The sequence below is a fragment of the Leuresthes tenuis genome, unplaced genomic scaffold, assembly GCF_036924035.1.
Source record: "Leuresthes tenuis unplaced genomic scaffold, fLeuTen1.0.hap1 SCAF_141, whole genome shotgun sequence".
Classification (NCBI taxonomy): Eukaryota; Metazoa; Chordata; class Actinopteri; order Atheriniformes; family Atherinopsidae; genus Leuresthes; species Leuresthes tenuis.
This window is the reverse complement of record NW_027325495.1, coordinates 76268-96780: the sequence shown is the minus strand read 5'-3', so window position 1 is coordinate 96780 and position 20513 is coordinate 76268. Positions and strand designations below refer to the sequence as shown.

Below are 20513 nucleotides of genomic sequence, written 5' to 3'. Positions count from 1 at the left end.
GACACCGAATGAGCGGTCAGAACAAAGCCTCAATACGGTTTTCCCGTGGTGTTTTTGTTGCTGCCTTGTCTTTTGCACAGAGTAAAAGACAAGGCAGCCATCGAATAGGGCCCGATTGTTCCTACTTGGTCAGCCGAGGAGCAAGGGGGGGGGGGGAGCAAGCGTTTCAACCGAGCAAAGCTCACCATGGGGAAGGTGGCTATGCCAACTAGCCTGATGCCCTGCTCCCGCAGTGACGGATAATCGTACTCTGGTTTCTCTTCATAACGTACAAGTCTTTCACCTTTTACTAAAGACTTCTGTGGAGAGCAGCACTAATGAGTTGTTTCTATTTTTGGCAGGCTTTACCTTTGCGGGTGAAGCCCTTTCTGTCTGTGCAAAAGAAATCTTGTTACTGTGCAGAGTGACTTCTCTGAGTAGAGTCGCCTTACTTGTTGCGACTGTGCCGATGTTCGAAGCTGGAGTGCAAAGTTGTTGCTTGAATGGTGCTTGCTGGAGCGTGCGGGAGTGCAAAGTTATACCATTTAAAAGGGCTGAAGAGTGCTCAGTGCAGCGGGTGGGCGGAGGTGCAAAGTGACACTCTGGCCACCTATGGCCATAAAAAGAACAGGGGTGTTAGCGGACAAGTGCGCATTGTGCCAGGAAGGGCCCTCGGACGTGAACCAGTGGACAGTTGTCGCTTCTCGGCCTTTTGGCTAAGATCAAGTGTAGTATCTGTTCTTATCAGTTTAATATCTGATATGTCCTCTATACGAGGACTACATATTAAATGGATTTTTAGCAATAGGAGTTGAAAAAGTAGCTTGCTCCGTTCACTCCAAGCATTGACCCCGTACTGCAGTGCCGCTGGGAACGGTGCGCTCTTCTCTACTCTTGTGAAAAAGCAAACAGCGGTGCAGGATGCAAGTTTCAGGGAGCCCAAGATGAAACTTTCTTTTAGTCTGCTGAGAAAAGAGAGTGAATGCGATGTAGACTTTAACCCGGCTATGGGAGTGAGCCGAGTGTCGGCTAACCGGGAGAATTGCTTGAAAGAAACGCCATACCAAATGAGCGGTCAGAACAAAGCCTCAATACGGTGTTCCCGTTGTGTTTTTGTTGCTGCCGCTGTTTGCTTTTTCACAAGAGCGCACCTGTTGAGGGGGGCTCTGGGGGGGCCTGGGTGATGGTGGGTCTCAGGCCCGGGCTGCTGCGACTGGTGTGACCGGGTGGTTTGTTTGTTTGTTTTTTGTTGTTGTTTGTTTGTTTTTTGTAGAGGTCCTCCGGAGTGGGGTTGGGTTGAGTGGGGTGGGGCGGGATGGGTACCTTCTGGGGGTACAGTAGCTCCCAGAATATGGTCGCTGCAGGCCCCGAGCCTGGTGGACATCAGGCCCTCCTGTCCTGTGTTGGCTCCCTGGTAGCGGGGATGCCTATTGCAGCCAGTCCCTGGCTGCCCCCAGTGTATATCCCCATTCTCCCTTCTGGCTCCTGTACACAGCACACACTCACACATGAAGGGTTTTGGGGGCGTGTGTGTTCGGTGGGGTGTAGTGGACTCTGCAGTAGTTGCACTCTGCAGTTCCCACCCCTGTTTTAATTACACCTTAGACATTACTACTTATCAAACACACTCACACACACACATTAGGTCTTGGGGGGTGGTTACACTGAGTGGCATCTGGTGGGCGGGGCTCTTTGGGTATGTAGGCTGCCCAGAGGGCCACGCTCCCAGTTCTACAAGTTTGGCTGCCCCTCAATTTTAATTGCTCACTATTAGAAAATATTGAAGAGCCAGAAGGGTGAGGGGAGGGGTCTTCTTCGCACACCCCTGCTTCCTGGTTGCTGCTCGGGGCGGGAGGGGCCAGGAGGATTAATTAATTGTTCTGCTGGTTTGGGGTCTGTGGTGGCTGGGGGGCTGCTGGCCCCCTGGTGTGCCCGCTGCACTACACCCCAGCGGAGTCGAGGGAGGGAGGACGTGTGGATGTATGGGACATGAAAGTGTGTGTGGTAATGATTGGGCCTGGATCTTGGACTTGCTGTCGCCTGGCCTGCCTGTGCTTCTCCCGATGGGGGGGGGCGGCGTGGCCTCTCTCCGCTGCTCGCGACTTCACCCACCTGTGGGCACGTCTTGACTCCCAGGGCACTTGGCCAGGGGTGCTGGGGCAGGCCACTGTGTGGCTGTCTGGGGCGCTTGGCCCTCCTGGGTATTGGGTGGGGCCTCTGTCGGGGGGTTTGGGGGCGCTCGGGCTCCTGGGGCCCGGATCCAGTGCACGGCCCATGTCTGGGCGGCTGGGGCCTGGCGACGTCGGTGGGCTGTTGCCCCTGGCTCCCGGAGGGCCTCTGCCCTATGCTTATGGGGGCTCTTTCCGGGGGCTTCCTCTGCAGTCTTCTGGGTGGATGCGTGGTTGCCCCTGCGGTGGGCTTCCTGGGTTCTGTGCTCTGTGGGGGCTGCTGGTGGCCTGGGTCTTGTGGCCCTCTCTGCCTGCTTCTGATTGCTTGGGGGGGCTGTGGATTGTGGCCCTGTACGCTTATACACTCATAACTAAGCACGGTTATCATGTAGGTCCTGTGCCATGGGTGTTGCATGTTCTCACACACACACAACCACATTCATTAGTCCAGTAGCATGGTCGCTAAGCAGTTGATGTATTATCATGTCGTCTCAGGTCATCTATATCCACAGCTGTGTTGTATGCGATGTATGTTCTGTTTTTCTCTTCTTTCCTCTTCTTCTTTCCTTGTCCCCCGGTCCGGTTCAGTTCTATTACATGTCATATATTGTAAACAGAAATAAATAAATGGGCATCAAGGGGAGCTTTACATTTATAAAACTTCCCTTGGCAAAGCAAATCTGTTTGGCATCAAAGGTATTCAGACTACAATTCTGCTGCCATAATGCTGAACACGATAAGGGGAAAAAAAAAAAAAGTAAAGAAGACAGTTCTGCCGAAAGCCAGGGACTAGACCTGTTCTAAGTTCTGTACTTTTTAAAAGGGAGCCAACACAGGACAGGAGGGCCTGATGTCCACCAGGCTCGGGGCCTGCAGCGACCATATTCTGGGAGCTACTGTACCCCCAGAAGGTACCCATCCCGCCCCACCCCACTCAACCCAACCCCACTCCGGAGGACCTCTACAAAAAACAAACAAACAACAACAAAAAACAAACAAACAAACCACCCGGTCACACCAGTCGCAGCAGCCCGGGCCTGAGACCCACCATCACCCAGGCCCCCCCAGGACCCCCTCAACAGGTGCGCTCTTGTGAAAAAGCAAACAGCGGCAGCAACAAAAACACAACGGGAACACCGTATTGAGGCTTTGTTCTGACCGCTCATTTGGTATGGCGTTTCTTTCAAGCAATTCTCCCGGTTAGCCGACACTCGGCTCACTCCCAGAGCCGTGTTAAAGTCTACTTCGCATTCACTCTCTTTTCTCAGCAGACTAAGAGAAAGTTTCATCTTGGGCTCCCTGAAACTTGCATCCTGCACCGCTGTTTGCTTTTTCACAAGAGTAGAGAAGAGCGCACCGTTCCCAGCGGCACTGCAGTACGGGGTCAATGGTTGGAGTGAACGGAGCAAGCTACTTTTTCAACTCCTATTGCTAAAAATCCATTTAATATGTAGTCCTCGTATAGAGGACATATCAGATATTAAACTGATAAGAACAGATACTACACTTGATCTTAGCCAAAAGGCCGAGAAGCGACAACTGTCCACTGGTTCACGTCCGAGGGCCCTTCCTGGCACAATGCGCACTTGTCCGCTAACACCCCTGTTCTTTTTATGGCCATAGGTGGCCAGAGTGTCACTTTGCACCTCCGCCCACCTGCTGCACTGAGCACTCTTCAGCCCTTTTAAATGGTATAACTTTGCACTCCCGCACACTCCAGCAAGCACCATTCAAGCAACAACTTTGCACTCCAGCTTCGAACATCGGCACAGTCGCAACAAGTAAGGCGACTCTACTCAGAGAAGTCACTCTGCACAGTAACAAGATTTCTTTTGCACAGACAGAAAGGGCTTCACCCGCAAAGGTAAAGCCTGCCAAAAATAGAAACAACTCATTAGTGCTGCTCTCCACAGAAGTCTTTAGTAAAAGGCGAAAGACTTGTACGTTATGAAGAGAAACCAGAGTACGATTATCCGTCACTGCGGGAGCAGGGCATCAGGCTAGTTGGCATAGCCACCTTCCCCATGGTGAGCTTTGCTTGGTTGAGACGCTTGCCCCCCCCCCCCCTTGCTCCTCGGCTGACCAAGTAGGAACAATCGGGCCCTATTCGATGGCTGCCTTGTCTTTTACTCTGTGCAAAAGACAAGGCAGCAACAAAAACACCACGGGAACACCGTATTGAGGCTTTGTTCTGACCGCTCATTCGGTGTCGCGTTTCTTTCAAGCAATTCTCCCAGTTAGCCCGCACTCGGCTCGCTCCCAGAGCCGTGTTAAAGTCTACTTCGCATTCACTCTCTTTTCTCAGCAGACTTTTGGGATTTTATCAATAAAATGAATTCCTTCACTCAAACTATGTTAAAACTGCTTTGTCCTTCATATTTACCATGTCTTGAAAGATTTAAACAAAAAAACCAACGTTGTACTTTGCAGTAAAAGAAATAGCAAATCTAAAGTTTCAGGAATCCGAGAATAAGCTTACTTTCATGAGTTCTTCACGATTTCGGATTTTGCTATAAAATGAATTCCTTCACTCAAACTAAATTAAAACTGCTAAACCGCTAATCTGTTACATGTAAGGCAGATGTCAAATTCACCGAATTAGGATTATTCGGTATTCGGCCAATCGAGCTGTAGCAGCTTCGGTAAAAGAGTATAAATTGAAGAGTTTGTGAATAAAGGTGTGCGCACACATGGTGAGCTGTAGGAAAATAGGCAGGGAGCAATGCCGACTGGGGTATATGTTCTTGTATGTTGTCTGACTGTTTGATTTGAATGTGTTGTGTAAGTGTCCTGTTGAATGTTACATGTTTGGGCTTTGACACTTCACGGTGGTTGTTAACTGTGTGGTGTGTCCTGAAATGTTATATGTTTGGGCTGTGTGACATGCTTAATGCTTCTCAGTAGCTACCCACTTATTCATATATAGCAACTGACAACGTAAGAAGTCCGGACATACTTTGATAGAGTAGTTGTAGAAGTATCCTTATTGATAATAGATAAACTAATTCATAGTGATAGAACAGTAGATGAACAGGTGCCTGCACATGTCTCACGAAAATAAAATGGATGTATGATTGCTGACGGCAGAGCAATACTGCCAAACTTATGAGTTCTTGTGGCAAACTTGATTCAGTGTCTTGACGTGTATACGCTGTTTCGCTGACTTGATTGTCACAAGAAACAAAGTGTGTTTGATAAGATCCGACCATTTTATTACGGGAGGATCAGTATGTATGGATTCTGATGTGACTGATAAAACCCATTCGTATCTTAAGCACAATCTAATACGTGAGACAACGCCCTGGCACACGATAAAAAAAAAAAGAGAGAGCGGTTTTGTGTCCCCACAGTCCATAATGTAGAAAAGAGAGAAAAAAGCCTTTCTGATTTGGTGTGTGTGCTCACAGTGCAGAGTGTAGAGAAAAGAAAGCCGTTTTGGTGTCACGGGTGTTGTAACTTACACACACACATTTCTAAATTGAGAAAGGAAATTATTTTAGAGGAAGCACTAGAGTTTAGATCCAACATTTGTTGATAGGCATTCATTTATTTCTTCACTTTTGATAAAAATGATAAGACTGACCTAAAGAATTGGAGGCCCATCACACTTTTAAACTTTGACTGTAAACTTTTTAGCAAGGTTTTAACGACACGGATGTCCTCTGTTTTAGAGGAGGTAATTCACCCAGACCAGGCTTGTGCCATCTCAGAGAGACAACTCACCGACAGCCTCGTACTGATTCGAGACATCATTGATTACGCTAGAGACAGAAACACCCGGCTTGTCATCTTAAATTTAGACTTTGAAAAAGCTTTTGATCGGGTCTCGCATCAATATCTCTTTCAGGTGTTGCAGCAATCGAATAGGGCCCGATTGTTCCTACTTGGTGAGATTTGCTTGGTTGAGACGCTTGCTCCCCCCCCTTGCTCCTCGGCTGACCAAGTAGGAACAATCGGGCCCTATTCGATGGCTGCCTTGTCTTTTACTCTGTGCAAAAGACAAGGCAGCCACAAACACCACGGGAACACCGTATTGAGGCTTTGTTCTGACCACTCATTCGGTGTCGCGTTTCTTTCAAGCAATTCTCCCGGTTAGCCCACACTCGGCTCGCTTCCAGAGCTGTGTTAAAGTCTACTTCGCATTCACTCTCTTTTCTCAGCAGATTAAAAGAAAGTTTCATCTTGGGCTCCCTGAAACTTCCATCCTGCACCGCTGTTTGCTTTTTCACAAGAGCAGAGAAGAGCGCACCGTTCCCAGCGGCACTGCAGTACTGGGTCGATGCTTGGAGTGAACGGAGCAAGCTTCTTTTTCAACTCCTATTCTTAAAAATCCATTTAATATGTAGTCCTCGTATAGAGGACACATTAAACTGATAAGAACAGATACTACACTTGATCTTAGCCAAAAGGCCGAGAAGCGATAACTGTCCACTGTTTCAGGTCCGAGGGCCCTTGCTGGCACAATGCGCACTTGTAGCAGTGTTCTTTTTATGGCCATAGGTGGCCAGAGTGTCACGTTGCACCTCCGCCCACCCGCTGCACTGAGCACTCTTCAGCCCTTTTAAATGGTATAACTTTGCACTCCCGCATGCTCCAGCAAGCACCATTCAAGCAACAACTTTGCACTCCAGCTTCGAACATCGGCACAATCGCAACAAGTAAGGCGACTCTACTCAGAGAAGTCACTCTGCACAGTAACAAGATTTCTTTTGCACAGACAGAAAGGGCTTCACCCGCAAAGGTAAAGCCTGCCAAAAATAGAAACAACTCATTAGTGCTGCTCTCCACGAAAGTCTTTAGTAAAAGGCGAAAGACTTGTATGTTATGAAGAGAAACCAGAGTACGATTATCCGTCACTGCGGGAGCAGGGCATCAGGCTAGTTGCCATAGCCACCTTCCCCATGGTGAGCGTTGCTTGGTTGAAACGCTTGCCCCTGTGCAATCGACAAGGCAGCAACAAAAACACCACGGGAACACCGTATTAAGGCTTTGTTCTGACCGCTCATTCGGTGTCGCGTTTCTTTCAAGCAATTCTCCCGGTTAGCCCACACTCGGCTCGCTCCCAGAGCCGTGTTAAAGTCTACTTCGCATTCACTCTCTTTTCTCAGCAGACTCTTGGGATTTTATCTATAAAATGAATTCCTTCACTCAAACTATGTTAAAACTGCTTTGTCCTTCATATTTACCATGTCTAGAAAGATTTAAACAAAAAAAAAACAACGTTGTACTTTGCAGTAAAAGAAAGAGCAAATCTAAAGTTTCAGGAATCCGAGAATAAGCTTACTTTCATGAGTTCTTCACGATTTCGGATTTTGCTATAAAATGAATTCCTTCACTCAAACTAAATTAAAACTGCTAAACCGCTAATCTGTTACATGTAAGGCAGATGTCAAATTCACCGAAATAGGATCTAAGGGTATTCGGCCAATCGAGCTGTAGCAGCTTTGGTAAAAGAGTATAAGTTGAAGAGTTTGTGAATAAAGGTGTGCGCACACATAGTGAGCTGTAGGAAAATAGGCAGGGAGCAATGCCGGCTGGGGTATATGTTCTTGTATGTTGTCTGACTGTTTGATTAGAATGTCTTGTGTAAGTGTCCTGTTGAATGTTACATGTTTGGGCTTTGACACTTCACGGTGGTTGTTAACTGTGTGGTGTGTCCTGAAATGTTATATGTTTGGGCTGTGTGACATGCTTAATGCTTGTCAGTAGCTACCCACTTATTCATATATAGCAACTGACAACATAAGAAGTCTGGACATACTTTGATAGTAGTTGTAGAAGTATCCTTATTGATAATAGATAAACTAATTCATAGTGATAGAACAGTAGATGAACAGGTGCCTGCACATGTCTCACGAAAATAAAATGGGTGTATGATTGCTGACGGCAGAGCAATACTGCCAAACTTATGAGTTCTTGTGGCAAACTTGATTCAGTGTCTTGACGTGTATACGCTGTTTCGCTGACTTGATTGTCACAAGAAACAAAGTGTGTTTGATAAGATCCGACCATTTTATTACGGGAGGATCAGTATGTATGGATTCTGATGTGACTGATAAACCCATTCGTATCGTAAGCATAATCTAATACGTGAGACAACGCCCTGGCACACAATCAAAAAAAAAAAGAGAGAGCGGTTTTGTGTCCCCACAGTCCATAATGTAGAAAAGAGAGAAAAAAGCCTTTCTGATTTGGTGTGTGTTCTCACAGTGCAGAGTGTAGAGAAAAGTGAGAAAAGAAAGCCGTTTTGGTGTCACGGGTGTTGTAACTTACACACACACATTTCTGAATTGAGAAAGGAAATTATTTTAGAGGAAGCACTAGAGTTTAGATCCCACATTTGTTGATAGGCATTCATTTATTTCTTCACTTCTGATGAAGTTTCAACAATAAACAACAAACTTTGTATTATGAGAAAGAACCAGACTCATTCTTCAGGAATCCGAAAATAAGCTCTATTTTACGAGTTATGCACGAATTCGGATTCTCCTATAAAACCTTAACTCTAACCAAGTTAAGACTGCTTTGTCCTTCATATTTATTCATGTCTAATCAAGTTTCAACGATAAACAACGTTGTACTTTGTACTTCTTCAGCAATAAGCATCTCTCGACATATGACGAAATACAGATTTTGCTATAAAATTAATTCCTTCTATCAGCCTGACTCAAAACTGTTTGTCCTCCTTATTTATCCACTTCAAATCAAGTTTCAACAATTAAAAAAATGTTGTAGTTTGAGAAAAAACAACTTAATCTTAAGCAATCAGTAGGGTAAGAAAGGGTAAGAAAAGGTGCAAATGCCAACCATACATCACTAAAAGGTGGAGCGGAAGTATTCGGCCTCAAGTAGGTGCGAATGCCTGACAATGTATGATCAAAAGAGGGAGCGGAGGTTTTCGGCTGCAAGGTCTGAATGTCCAACCATAATTTGTAAAAACCGGGGAAGAAAAGGCTCGAAAGCCCGACTATACACCATCAAAAGCGGGAGCGGAGGTGTTCGGCTGCAAGTAGGTGTGAATGTTCGACCATAATTTGTAAAAAGCGGGTAAGAAAAGGTTCGAATGCCCGACTATATATTAACCAAAGCAGGAGGAGAGGTCTTCGGATAAGAGTGGGTGAGAATTTACAACCATAATCTATAAAATGCGGTGAAAAAAAAGGTGTGAATACCCCATAGAACACTAAAAGGTAGAGCGGAAGTGTTCGGCTGCAAGAAGGTGTGAATGTCTGACCATAGTTTGTAAAAAGCGGGTAAGAAAAGGTTCGAATGCCCGAACATACACCATCAAAGGAGGGAGCGGAGGTGTTCTGCTGTAAGAAGGTGTGAATGTCCGACCATAGTTGGCAAAAAGCAGGTAAGAAAAGGTTAAAATACCCGATTGTACACAATCAATAGCGGGAGCAGAGTTGTTCCGCTACTAAAAGGTGTGAAAGTCCGACCATGGTTTGTAAAAAGCGGGTAAGAAAAGGTGCGAATGCCCGACAATGTATGATCAAAGGAGGGAGCGGAGGTTTTCGGCTGAAACAAGGTCTGAATGTCCATCCATATTTTGTAAAAATCTGGGAAGAAAAGGCTCGAAAGCCCGACTATACACCATCAACAGCTGGAGCGGAGGTGTTCAGCTGCAAGAAGGTCTGAATGTCCATCAATAATTGCTAGAAAACATGGAAGAGAATTTTCGAAAATCAAACCGCACATGATCATAAGGAGGTGTTCAAATGCAAGAAGGTGTGAATGTCCACCCATAATTACTGCAAAATGGGTAAGAAAAGGTACGAATGCCCAACCATACATGATCCTAACAGGGAGCGGAGGTGTTTGGCTGCGACAAGGTGTGTATGTCCACCCATAATTAATGAAAAGAGGGCAACAAGTAGGTTTGAATACCCATCATCAAAAGCAGGAGTGGATGTGTTCGGCTACAAGAAGGTTTGAATGTCTGACCATAGTTTGTAAAAAGCGGGTAAGAAAAGGTTCGAATGCCCGAACATACACCATCAAAGGAGGGAGCGGAGGTGTTCCGCTGTAAGAAGGTGTGAATGTCCAACCATAATTGGCAAAAAGCAGGTAAGAAAAGGTTAAAATACCCTATTGTACACAATCAATAGCGGGAGCAGAGTTGTTCCGCTACCAAAAGGTGTGAAAGTCCGACCATGAATTGTAAAAAGCGGGTAAGAAAAGGTGCGAATGCCCGACAATGTATGATCAAAAGAGGGAGCGGAGGTTTTCGGCTGAAAGAAGGTCTGAATGTCCATCCATAATTTGTAAAAATCGGGGAAGAAAAGGCTCGAAAGCCCGACTATACACCATCAACAGCTGGAGCGGAGGTGTTCAGCTGCAAGACGGTCTGAATGTCCATCAATAATTGCTAGAAAATATGAAAGAAAATTTTCAAATATCAAACTGCACATGATCATAAGCAGGAGAGGAGGTGTTCAGCTGCAAGAAGGTGTGAATGTCTACCCATAATTACTGAAAAATGGGTAAGAGAAGGTGCGAATGCCTAACCATACATCATCAAAAGAGGGAGCGGAGGTGTTCCGCTGTAAGACGGTGTGAATGTCCGACCATAGATGGTAAAAAGCGGGTAAGAAAAGGTTAAATTACCCGACTGTACACAATCAAAAGAGGGAGCGGAGTTGTTCAGCTAAGAGAAGGTGTGAAAGTCCGACCTTGGTTTATAAAAAGCGGGTAAGAAAAGGTTCGTATGCCCGAATATACACCATCAAAAGCGGAAGCGGAGGTGTTCGGCTGCAAGATATTGTGAACGTCCGACCAAAGTTTGTAAAAAGCAGTTAAGAAAAGGTTCGAATATCTAACCAAACATAAGAATGAGTCTTTTCCGCTGTAGAATGCCCGACTATAGACCATCAAATGCGGGAGCGGAGGTGTTCGGCTCTGAGTAGGTGTGAATGTCCGACCATAATTGCTGAAGAATGTGTTAGAAAAGGTAAGAATGCTGGACCATACATCATCAAAAGCGGTAGTGGTGGTGTTCGGCTGCAAAAAGGTGTGACTGTTCGACTAAAGTTTGTAAAAAGTGGGTAAGACAAGGTGCGAATGCCTGACAATGTATGATCAAAAGCGGGAGCGGAGGTGTTCAGCTGCAAGAAGGTCTACATGTCCATCAATAATTGCTAGAAAACATGAAAGAAACTTTTCAAAAATCAAACCGCACATGATCATAAGTGGGATAGGAGGTGTTCAGCTGCAAGGTGTGAATGTCCACCCATAATTCCTGAAAAATGGGCAAAAAAAGGTGTGAATGCCCAACCATACATCATCAAAAGCAGGAGTGGAAGTGTTCGGCTACAAGAAGGTGTGAACGTCCAAACAAAATATGTAAAAAGAAGTTAAGAAAAGGTTCGAATATCCAACCAAACATAATCAAAAGCGGGAGCAGAGCTGTTCGACTGCAAGTAGGTGTGAATGTCAGATCATAATTTGCAAAAAGCTGATGAGAAAGGGTGAGAATGCCCGACTATACATCATCAAATGCGGGAGCGGAGTTGTTCGGCTGTGAGTAGGTGTGAATCTCCGACCATAATTGCTGAAAAATGTGTTAGAAAAGGTAAAAATGCCGGTCCATACATCATCAAAAGCGAGAGAGGTTGTGTTCGGCTGCAAGTAGGTGTGAATGTCCAGCCATAATTACTCACAAACGGGTAAGAAAAGGTAGTATTGCCAGACCATATATGATCAAAACAGGGAGCGGAGGTGGTTCAGCTGCAAGAAGGTTTGAATGTCAAACTAAAGTTCAAATATATGAACAAAAGCGGGAGGAGAGGTCTTCGGATGAAAGTGGTTGAAAATTTCCAACCATAATGTATAAAATGCGGTGAAAAAAAAGGTGTGATAGAACACTAAAAGGTGGAGCGGAAGTGTTCGGCTGCAAGAAGGTGTGAATGTCCGACTATATTTGGTGAAAAGCAGGTGAAGCAAGGTCTGAATGCCCAACCTTACATCATCAAAAGCGAGATCAGAGTTGTTTGGCTGCAAGAAGGCCATAGTTTGCCAAAAGCGGGTAAGGTGCGAATGTCCGACTAAATATCAACAAAATTTGGGGCGGAGGTTTTCGGATGCAAGTGGGTGTGAATATCCCACCATACAAGTATGGTGGAGAGGAAGCTGTGAATAGCCGACCATAGTTTGGAAAAAGCGGGTAAGAAAAGGTTTGAATGCCCGAACATACACCATCAAAAGAGGGAGCGGAGGTGTTCCGCTGTACGAAGGTGTGAATGTCCGACCATACTTGGTAAAAAGCGGGTAAGAAAAGGTTAAAATACCCTACTGTACACAATCAATAGCGGGAGCGGATGTGTTCGGCTACAAGAAGGTGTAACAGTCCGACCATGGTTTGTAAAAAGCGGGTAAGAAAAGGTGCGAATGTCCGACAATGTATGATCAAAAGAGAGAGCGGAGGTTTTCGGATACACGAAGGTTTGAATGTCCTACCATAGTTTGTAAATAGCGGGTAAGAAAAGGTTCGAATGCCCGACTATACACTATAAAAAGCGGGAGCGGAGTTGTTCCGCTGTAAGACGGTGTTAATGTCCGACCATAGTTGGTAAAAAGCGGGTAAGAAAAGGTTAAAATACCCGACTGTACACAATCAATAGCGGGAGCGGAGTTGTTCGGCTACAAGAAGGTGTGAAAGTCCGACCATGGTTTGTAAAAAGCAGTTAAGAAAAGGTTCGAATATCCAACCAAACATAATCAAAAGCGGGAGCAGAGCTGTTCGACTGCAAGTAGGTTTGAATGTCCATCAATAATTGCTTTAAAATAAGAAAGTAAATTTTCGAATATCAAACCGTACATGATCATAAGCGGGAGAGGAGGTGTTCCGCTGTAAGACGGTGTGAATGTCCGACCATAGTTGGTAAAAAGCGGGTAAGAAAATGTTAAAATACCCGACTGTACACAATCAATAGCGGGAGCGGAGTTGTTCGGCTACTAAAAGGTGTGAAAGTCCGAGCCTTTTCTTCCCGGTTTTTACAAACCATGATCGGACTTTCACACCTTCTTGTAGCCGAACACATCCGCTCCCGCTATTGATTGTGTATAGTCGGGCATTCGAACCTTTTCTTACCCGCGTTTTACAAACTATGGTGGGACATTCAAACCTTCTTGTATCCGAAAACCTCCGCTCTCTCTTTTGATCATACATTGTCGGACATTCGCACCTTTTCTTACCCGCTTTTTACAAACCATGGTCGGACTTTCACACCTTCTTGTAGCCGAACACATCCGCTCCCGATATTGATTGTGTACAGTCGGGTATTTTAACCTTTTCTTACCCGCTTTTTACCAACTATAGTCGGACATTCACACCTTCGTACAGCGGAACACCTCCGCTCCCTCTTTTGATGGTGTATGTTCGGGTATTCAAACCTTTTCTTACCCGCTTTTTCCAAACTATGGTCGGCTATTCACAGCTTCCTCTTCACCATACTTGTATGGTTGGATATTCACACCCACTTGCATCCGAAGACCTCTGCCCCAAATTTTGTTGATATTTAGTCGGACATTCGCACCTTACCCGCTTTTGGCAAACTATTGCCTTCTTGCAGCCAAACACCTCTGATCTCGCTTTTGATGATGTAAGGTTGGGCATTCAGACCTTGCTTCACCTGCTTTTCACCAAATATAGTCGGACATTCACACCTTCTTGCAGCCGAACACTTCCGCTCCACCTTTTAGTGTTCTATCACACCTTTTTTTTCACCGCATTTTATACATTATGGTCGGAAATTTTCAACCACTCTCATCCGAAGACCTCTCCTCCCGCTTCTCCAACCATAATTGCTGAAAAATGTGTTAGAAAAGGTAAGAATGCCGGTCCATACATCATCAAAAGCGGGAGAGGTGGTGTTCGGCTGCAAGTAGGTGTGAATGTCCATTAATAATTGCTTTAAAACATGAAAGAAAATTTTCGAATATCAAACCTTACATGATCATTAGCGGGAGAGGAGGTGTTCAGCTGCAAGAAGATGTGAATATCCACCCATAATTACTGAAAAATGGGTAGGAAAAGATGCGAATGTCCAACCATAAATCATCAAAAGCAGGAGTGGAGTTGTTCAGCTACAAGAAGGTATGAAAGTCCAACCATGGTTTGTAAAAAGCGGGTAAGAGAAGGTTCGAATACCTGAATATATACCATCAAAAGCGGAAGCGGGGGTGTTCGGCTGCAAGAAGGTGTGAACGTCCGACCAAAGTTTGTAAAAAGCAGTTAAGAAAAGGTTTGAATATCCAACCGAACATAATCAAAAGCGGGAGCAGAGCTGTTCGACTGCAAGTAGGTGTGAATGTCAGATCATAATTGCTGAAAAATGTGATAGAAAGGACTAGAATGCCGGACAATACATCATCAAAAGCGGGAGAGGTGGTTTTTCGGCTGCAAGTAGGTGTGAATGTCCAGCCATAATTACTCACAAACGGGGGAAGAAAAGGTAGTATTTCCAGACCACACATGATCAAAACAGGGAATGGAGGTGGTTCAGCTGCAAGGTGTGAATGTCTGACTAAAGTTTGTAAAAACCGTGTAAGACAAGGGGCGAATGCCCGACAATGTATGATCAAAAGAGGGAGCGGAGGTTTTCGGCTGCAAGGTCTGAATGTCCAACCATATTTTGTAAAAATCGGGGAAGAAAAGGCTCGAAAGCCCGACTATACACCATCAAAAGCGGGAGCAGAGGTGTTCAGGTGCAAGAAGGTCTGAATGTCCGACCAATAATTACTGAAAAATGGGTAAGAAAAGGTGCGAATGCCAAATCACACATCATCAAAAGCAGGAGCGGATGTGTTCGGCTACAAGAAGGTTTGAATGTCCAACCATAGTAAGTAATAGGTGGGTAAGAAAAGGCTCGAATGCCCGACTATACACCATCAAAAGCGGAAGCGGAGGTGTTCGGCTGCAAGACGGTGTGAACGTCCGACCAAAGTTTGTAAAAAGCATTAAGAAAATGTTCGAATATCCAACCAAACATAATCAAAAGCGGGAGCAGAGCTGTTCGACTGCAAGTAGGTGTGAATATCAGATCATAATTTGCAAAAAGCTGATGAGAAAGGGTGAGAATGCCCGACTATACACTATCAAATGTGGGAGCGGAGGTGTTCGTCTGTGAGTAGGTGTGAATGTCCGACCATAATTGCTGAAAAATGTGTTAGAAAAGGTAAGAATGCCGGACCATATATCATCAAAAGCGGGAGAGGTTGTGTTTGGCTGCAAGAAGGTGTGAATGTCCAGCCATAATTACTCACAAACGGGTAAGAAAAGGTACTATTGCCAGACCATATATGATCAAAACAGGGAGTGGAGGTGGTTCAGCTGCAAGAAGGTTTGAATGTCCGACTAAAGTTTGTAAAAAGCGGGTAAGACAAGGTGTGAATGCCCGACAATGTATGATCAAAAGAGGAGCGGAGGTTTTCGGCTGCAAGAAGGTCTGAATGTCCACCCATAATTACTGAAAAATGGGTAAGAAAAGGTGCGAAAGCCCAACCGCACATGATCATAAGTGGATGAGAAGGTGTTCGACTGCAAGTAGGTGTGAATGTAAGATCATAATTTGTAAAAAGCGGGTAAGAAAAGGTAAGAATGCCCAACCATAAATTATCAAAAGCGGCAGCAGAGTTTCGGCTGGTATTTATCAATGTCTAGATAGATTTCAACAAAAAACAACGTTGTACTTTGCAGTAAAAGAAAGTGCAAATCAAAAGTTTTAGGAATCCGAGAATAAGCTTATTTTCATGAGTTCTGCACGATTTCGGATTTTATGTATAAAATGAATTTCTTCACGCAAACTAAGTTAACACTGCTTTGTCCTTCATATGTACCCATTTCTACATATATTTCAAGCATAAACTTCCTCATACTACCCTGAATGAGAAAGAGCCACACTTGTGATTAAGCCATACCTCCCTTTTGAGGAGTTCTGCATGATTTGGGATTTTATCTATAAAATCAATTCCTTCACTCAAACTATGTTAAAACGGCTTTTACCTTCATATTTATCAATGTCTTGATAGATTTAAACAAAAAAAAACAACGTTGTACTTTGCAGTAAAAGAAAGAGCCAATCAAAAGTTTTAGGAATCCGAGAATAAGCTTATTTTCATGAGTTCTGCACGATTTCGGATTTTATGTATAAAATGAATTCATTCACTCAAACCAAGTTAAAACTGCTTTTTCCTTCATATTTATCAATGTCTAGATCAACTTCAACAAAGAACAACATTGTATTTTGCAGTAGAAGAAAGAGCAACACTGAAGGATCAGGAATCCGAGAATAAGCTTATTTTCTTATGGGCAAGTGGGAACTGCTTTGTCCTTCATATTTATCAATGTGTAGATGGATTTCAACTTCTTCTACTGCAAAGTCCAATGTTTTTCTTTGTTGAAGTCGATCTAGACATTGATGAATATGGAAGGACAAAGCAGTTTTAACTTGGTTTGAGCAAAGCAATTCATTTTATAGCAAAATCCGAAATCGTGCAGAACTCATGAAAGCAGGCTTATACTCGGATTCCTGAAACTTTAGATTTGCTCTTTCTTTTACTGCAAAGTACAACGTTGTTTTTTTGTTTAAATATTTCTAGACATGGTAAATATGAAGGACAAATCAGTTTTAACATAGTTTGAGTGAAGTAATGCATTTTATAAGCAAAATCCCAAATCATGCAGAACTCACAAAATGCTTTTTGTCGCTTTTCACTGCTTTTTACAAACTTTGGTCGGACGTTCACACCTTCGTGTATCCGAAAACCTCCGCTCTCTCTTTTGATCATACATTGTCGGACATTCGCACCTTTTCTTACCCGCTTTTTACAAACCATGGTCGGACTGTCACACCTTCTTGTTGCCGAACACATCCGCTCCCGCTATTGATTGTGTACAGTAGGGTATTTTAACCTTTTCTTACCCGCTTTTTACCAAGTATGGTCGGACATTCACACCTTCGTACAGCGGAACACCTCCGCTCCCTCTTTTGATGGTGTATGTTCGGGCATTCAAACCTTTTCTTACCCGCTTTTTCCAAACTATGGTCGGCTATTCACAGCTTCCTCTCCACCATACTTGTATGGTGGGATATTCACACCCACTTGCATCCGAAAACCTCCGCCCCAAATTTTGTTGATATTTAGTCGGACATTCGCACCTTACCCGCTTTTGGCAAACTATGGCCTTCTTGCAGCCAAACAACTCTGATCTCGCTTTTGATGATGTAAGGTTGGGCATTCAGACCTTGCTTCACCTGCTTTTCACCAAATATAGTCGGACATTCACACCTTCTTGCAGCCGAACACTTCCGCTCCACCTTTTAGTGTTCTATCAAACCTTTTTTTTCACCGCATTTTATACATTATGGTTGGAAATTTTCAACCACTTTCATCCGAAGACCTCTCCTCCCGCTTTTGTTCATATATTTGAACTTTAGTTTGACATTCAAACCTTCTTGCAGCTGAACCACCTCCGCTCCCTGTTTTGATCATATATGGTCTGGCAATACTACCTTTTCTTACCCGTTTGTGAGTAATTATGGCTGGACATTCACACCTACTTGCAGCCGAACACAACCTCTCTCGCTTTTGATGATGTATGGACCGGCATTTTTACCTTTTCTAACACATTTTTCAGCAATTATGGTCGGAGATTCACACCTACTCACAGCCGAACAACTCCGCTCCCGCATTTGATGATGTATAGTTGGGCATTCTCACCCTTTCTCATCAGCTTTTTGCAAATTATGATCTGACATTCACACCTACTTGCAGTCGAACAGCTCTGCTCCCGCTTTTGATTATGTTTGGTTGGATATTCGAACCTTTTCTTAACTTCTTTTTACATATTTTTTTTGGACGTTCACACCTTCTTGTAGCCGAACACTTCCACTCCTGCTTTTGATGATGTATGGTTGGGCATTCACACCTTTTTTTTGCCCATTTTTCAGGAATTATGGGTGGGACATTCACACCTTGCAGCTGAACACCTCCTATCCCACTTATGATCATGTGCGGTTTGATTTTCGAAAAGTTTCTTTCATGTTTTCTAGCAATTATTGATGGACATGTAGACCTTCTTGCAGCTGAACACCTCCGCTCCCGCTTTTGATCATACATTGTCAGGCATTCGCACCTTGCCTTACCCACTTTTTACAAACTTTAGTCGAACAGTCACACCTTTTTGCAGCCGAACACCACCACTACCGCTTTTGATGATGTATGGTCCAGCATTCTTACCTTTTCTAACACATTCTTCAGCAATATGGTCGGACATTCACACCTACTCAGAGCCGAACACCTCCGCTCCCGCATTTGATGGTCTATAGTCGGGCATTCTACAGCGGAAAAGACTCATTCTTATGTTTGGTTAGATATTCGAACCTTTTCTTAACTGCTTTTTACAAACTTTGGTCGGACGTTCACAATATCTTGCAGCCGAACACCTCCGCTTCCGCTTTTGATGGTGTATATTCGGGCATACGAACCTTTTCTTACCCGCTTTTTACAAACCAAGGTCGGACTTTCACACCTTCTCTTAGCTGAACAACTCCGCTCCCTCTTTTGATTGTGTACAGTCGGGTAATTTAACCTTTTCTTACCCGCTTTTTACCATCTATGGTCGGACATTCACACCGTCTTACAGCGGAACACCTCCGCTCCCTCTTTTGATGATGTATGGTTAGGCATTCGCACCTTCTCTTACCCATTTTTCAGTAATTATGGGTAGACATTCACACCTTCTTGCAGCTGAACACCTCCTCTCCTGCTTATGATCATGTGCAGTTTGATATTTGAAAATTTTCTTTCATGTTTTCTAGCAATTATTGATGGACATTCAGACCGTCTTGCAGCTGAACACCTCCGCTCCAGCTGTTGATGGTTTATAGTCGGGATTTCGAGCCTTTTCTTCCCCGATTTTTACAAATTATGGTTGGACATTCAGACCTTCTTTCAGCCGAAAACCTCCGCTCCCTCTTTTGATCATACATTGTCGGGCATTCGCACCTTTTCTTACCCGCTTTTTACAATTCATGGTCGGACTTTCACACCTTTTAGTAGCGGAACAACTCTGCTCCCGCTATTGATTGTGTACAATAGGGTATTTTAACCTTTTCTTACCTGCTTTTTGCCAATTATGGTTGGACATTCACACCTTCTTACAGCGGAACACCTCCGCTCCCTCCTTTGATGGTGTATGTTCGGGCATTCGAACCTTTTCTTACCCGCTTTTTACAAACTATGGTCAGACATTCAAACCTTCTTGTAGCCGAACACATCCACTCCTGCTTTTGATGATGGGTATTCAAACCTACTTGTTGCCCGCTTTTCATTAATTATGGGTGGACATACACACCTTGTCGCAGCCAAACACCTCCGCTCCCTGTTAGGATCATGTATGGTTGGGCATTCGTACCTTTTCTTACCCATTTTGCAGTAATTATGGGTGGACATTCACACCTTCTTGCATTTGAACACCTCCTCTCCCGCTTATGATCATGTGCGGTTTGATTTTCGAAAATTCTCTTCCATGTTTTCTAGCAAATATTGATGGACATTCAGACCTTCTTGCAGCTGAACACCTCCGCTCCAGCTGTTGATGGTGTATAGTCGGGCTTTCGAGCCTTTTCTTCCCAGATTTTTACAAAATATGGATGGACATTCAGACCTTGTTTCAGCCGAAAACCTCCGCTCCCTCCTTTGATCATACATTGTCGGGCATTCGCACCTTTTCTTACCCGCTTTTTACAAACCATGGTCGGACTTTCACACCTTTTAGTAGCGGAACAACTCTGCTCCCGCTATTGATTGTGTACAATCGGGTATTTTAACCTTTTCTTACCTGCTTTTTGCCAACTATGGTCGGACATTCACACCTTCTTACAGCGGAACACCTCCGCTCCCTCCTTTGATGGTGTATGTTCGGGCATTCGAACCTTTTCTTACCCGCTTTTTACAAACTATGGTCAGACATTCACACCTTCTTGCAGCCGAACACTTCCGCTCTACCTTTTAGTGTTCTATGTATTCACACCTTTTTTTTCACCGCATTTTATAGATTATGGTTGTAAATTCTCACCCACTCTTATCCGAAGACCTCTCCTCCTGCTTTGGTTAATATATAGTCGGGCATTCGAACCTTTTCTTACCCGCTTTTTACAAATTATGGTCGAACATTCACACCTACTTGCAGCCGAACACCTCCGCTCCCGCTTTTGATGGTGTATAGTCGGGCTTTCGAGCCTTTTCTTCCCCGGTTTTTACAAATTATGGTTGGACATTCAGACCTTGCAGCCGAAAACCTCCGCTCCCTCTTTTGATCATACATCGTCAGGCATTCGCACCTACTTGCAGCCGAATACT

The 20513-nt window shown here is 44.4% G+C and overlaps 6 non-coding genes across 6 annotated transcripts; 2 read left to right on the top strand and 4 right to left on the bottom strand.

Annotated features, from left to right (window-relative positions):
- Window positions 1–245: 245 nt before the first annotated feature.
- LOC140287517 (U5 spliceosomal RNA) lies at window positions 246–359 on the top strand. Its single transcript, XR_011911670.1, has one exon. It is a non-coding gene; the product is annotated as a U5 spliceosomal RNA (small nuclear RNA).
- Window positions 360–675: 316 nt separating this feature from the next.
- LOC140287521 (U2 spliceosomal RNA) lies at window positions 676–866 on the top strand. The gene has a single exon (XR_011911673.1). It is a non-coding gene; the product is annotated as a U2 spliceosomal RNA (small nuclear RNA).
- Window positions 867–3493: 2627 nt separating this feature from the next.
- LOC140287496 (U2 spliceosomal RNA) lies at window positions 3494–3684 on the bottom strand. The gene has a single exon (XR_011911653.1). It is a non-coding gene; the product is annotated as a U2 spliceosomal RNA (small nuclear RNA).
- Window positions 3685–4000: 316 nt separating this feature from the next.
- Window positions 4001–4114, bottom strand: LOC140287508 (U5 spliceosomal RNA). Its single transcript, XR_011911663.1, has one exon. It is a non-coding gene; the product is annotated as a U5 spliceosomal RNA (small nuclear RNA).
- A 2271-nt stretch (window positions 4115–6385) lies between these two features.
- LOC140287501 (U2 spliceosomal RNA) lies at window positions 6386–6569 on the bottom strand. Its single transcript, XR_011911657.1, has one exon. It is a non-coding gene; the product is annotated as a U2 spliceosomal RNA (small nuclear RNA).
- Window positions 6570–6877: 308 nt separating this feature from the next.
- LOC140287516 (U5 spliceosomal RNA) lies at window positions 6878–6991 on the bottom strand. Its single transcript, XR_011911669.1, has one exon. It is a non-coding gene; the product is annotated as a U5 spliceosomal RNA (small nuclear RNA).
- Window positions 6992–20513: the final 13522 nt, after the last annotated feature.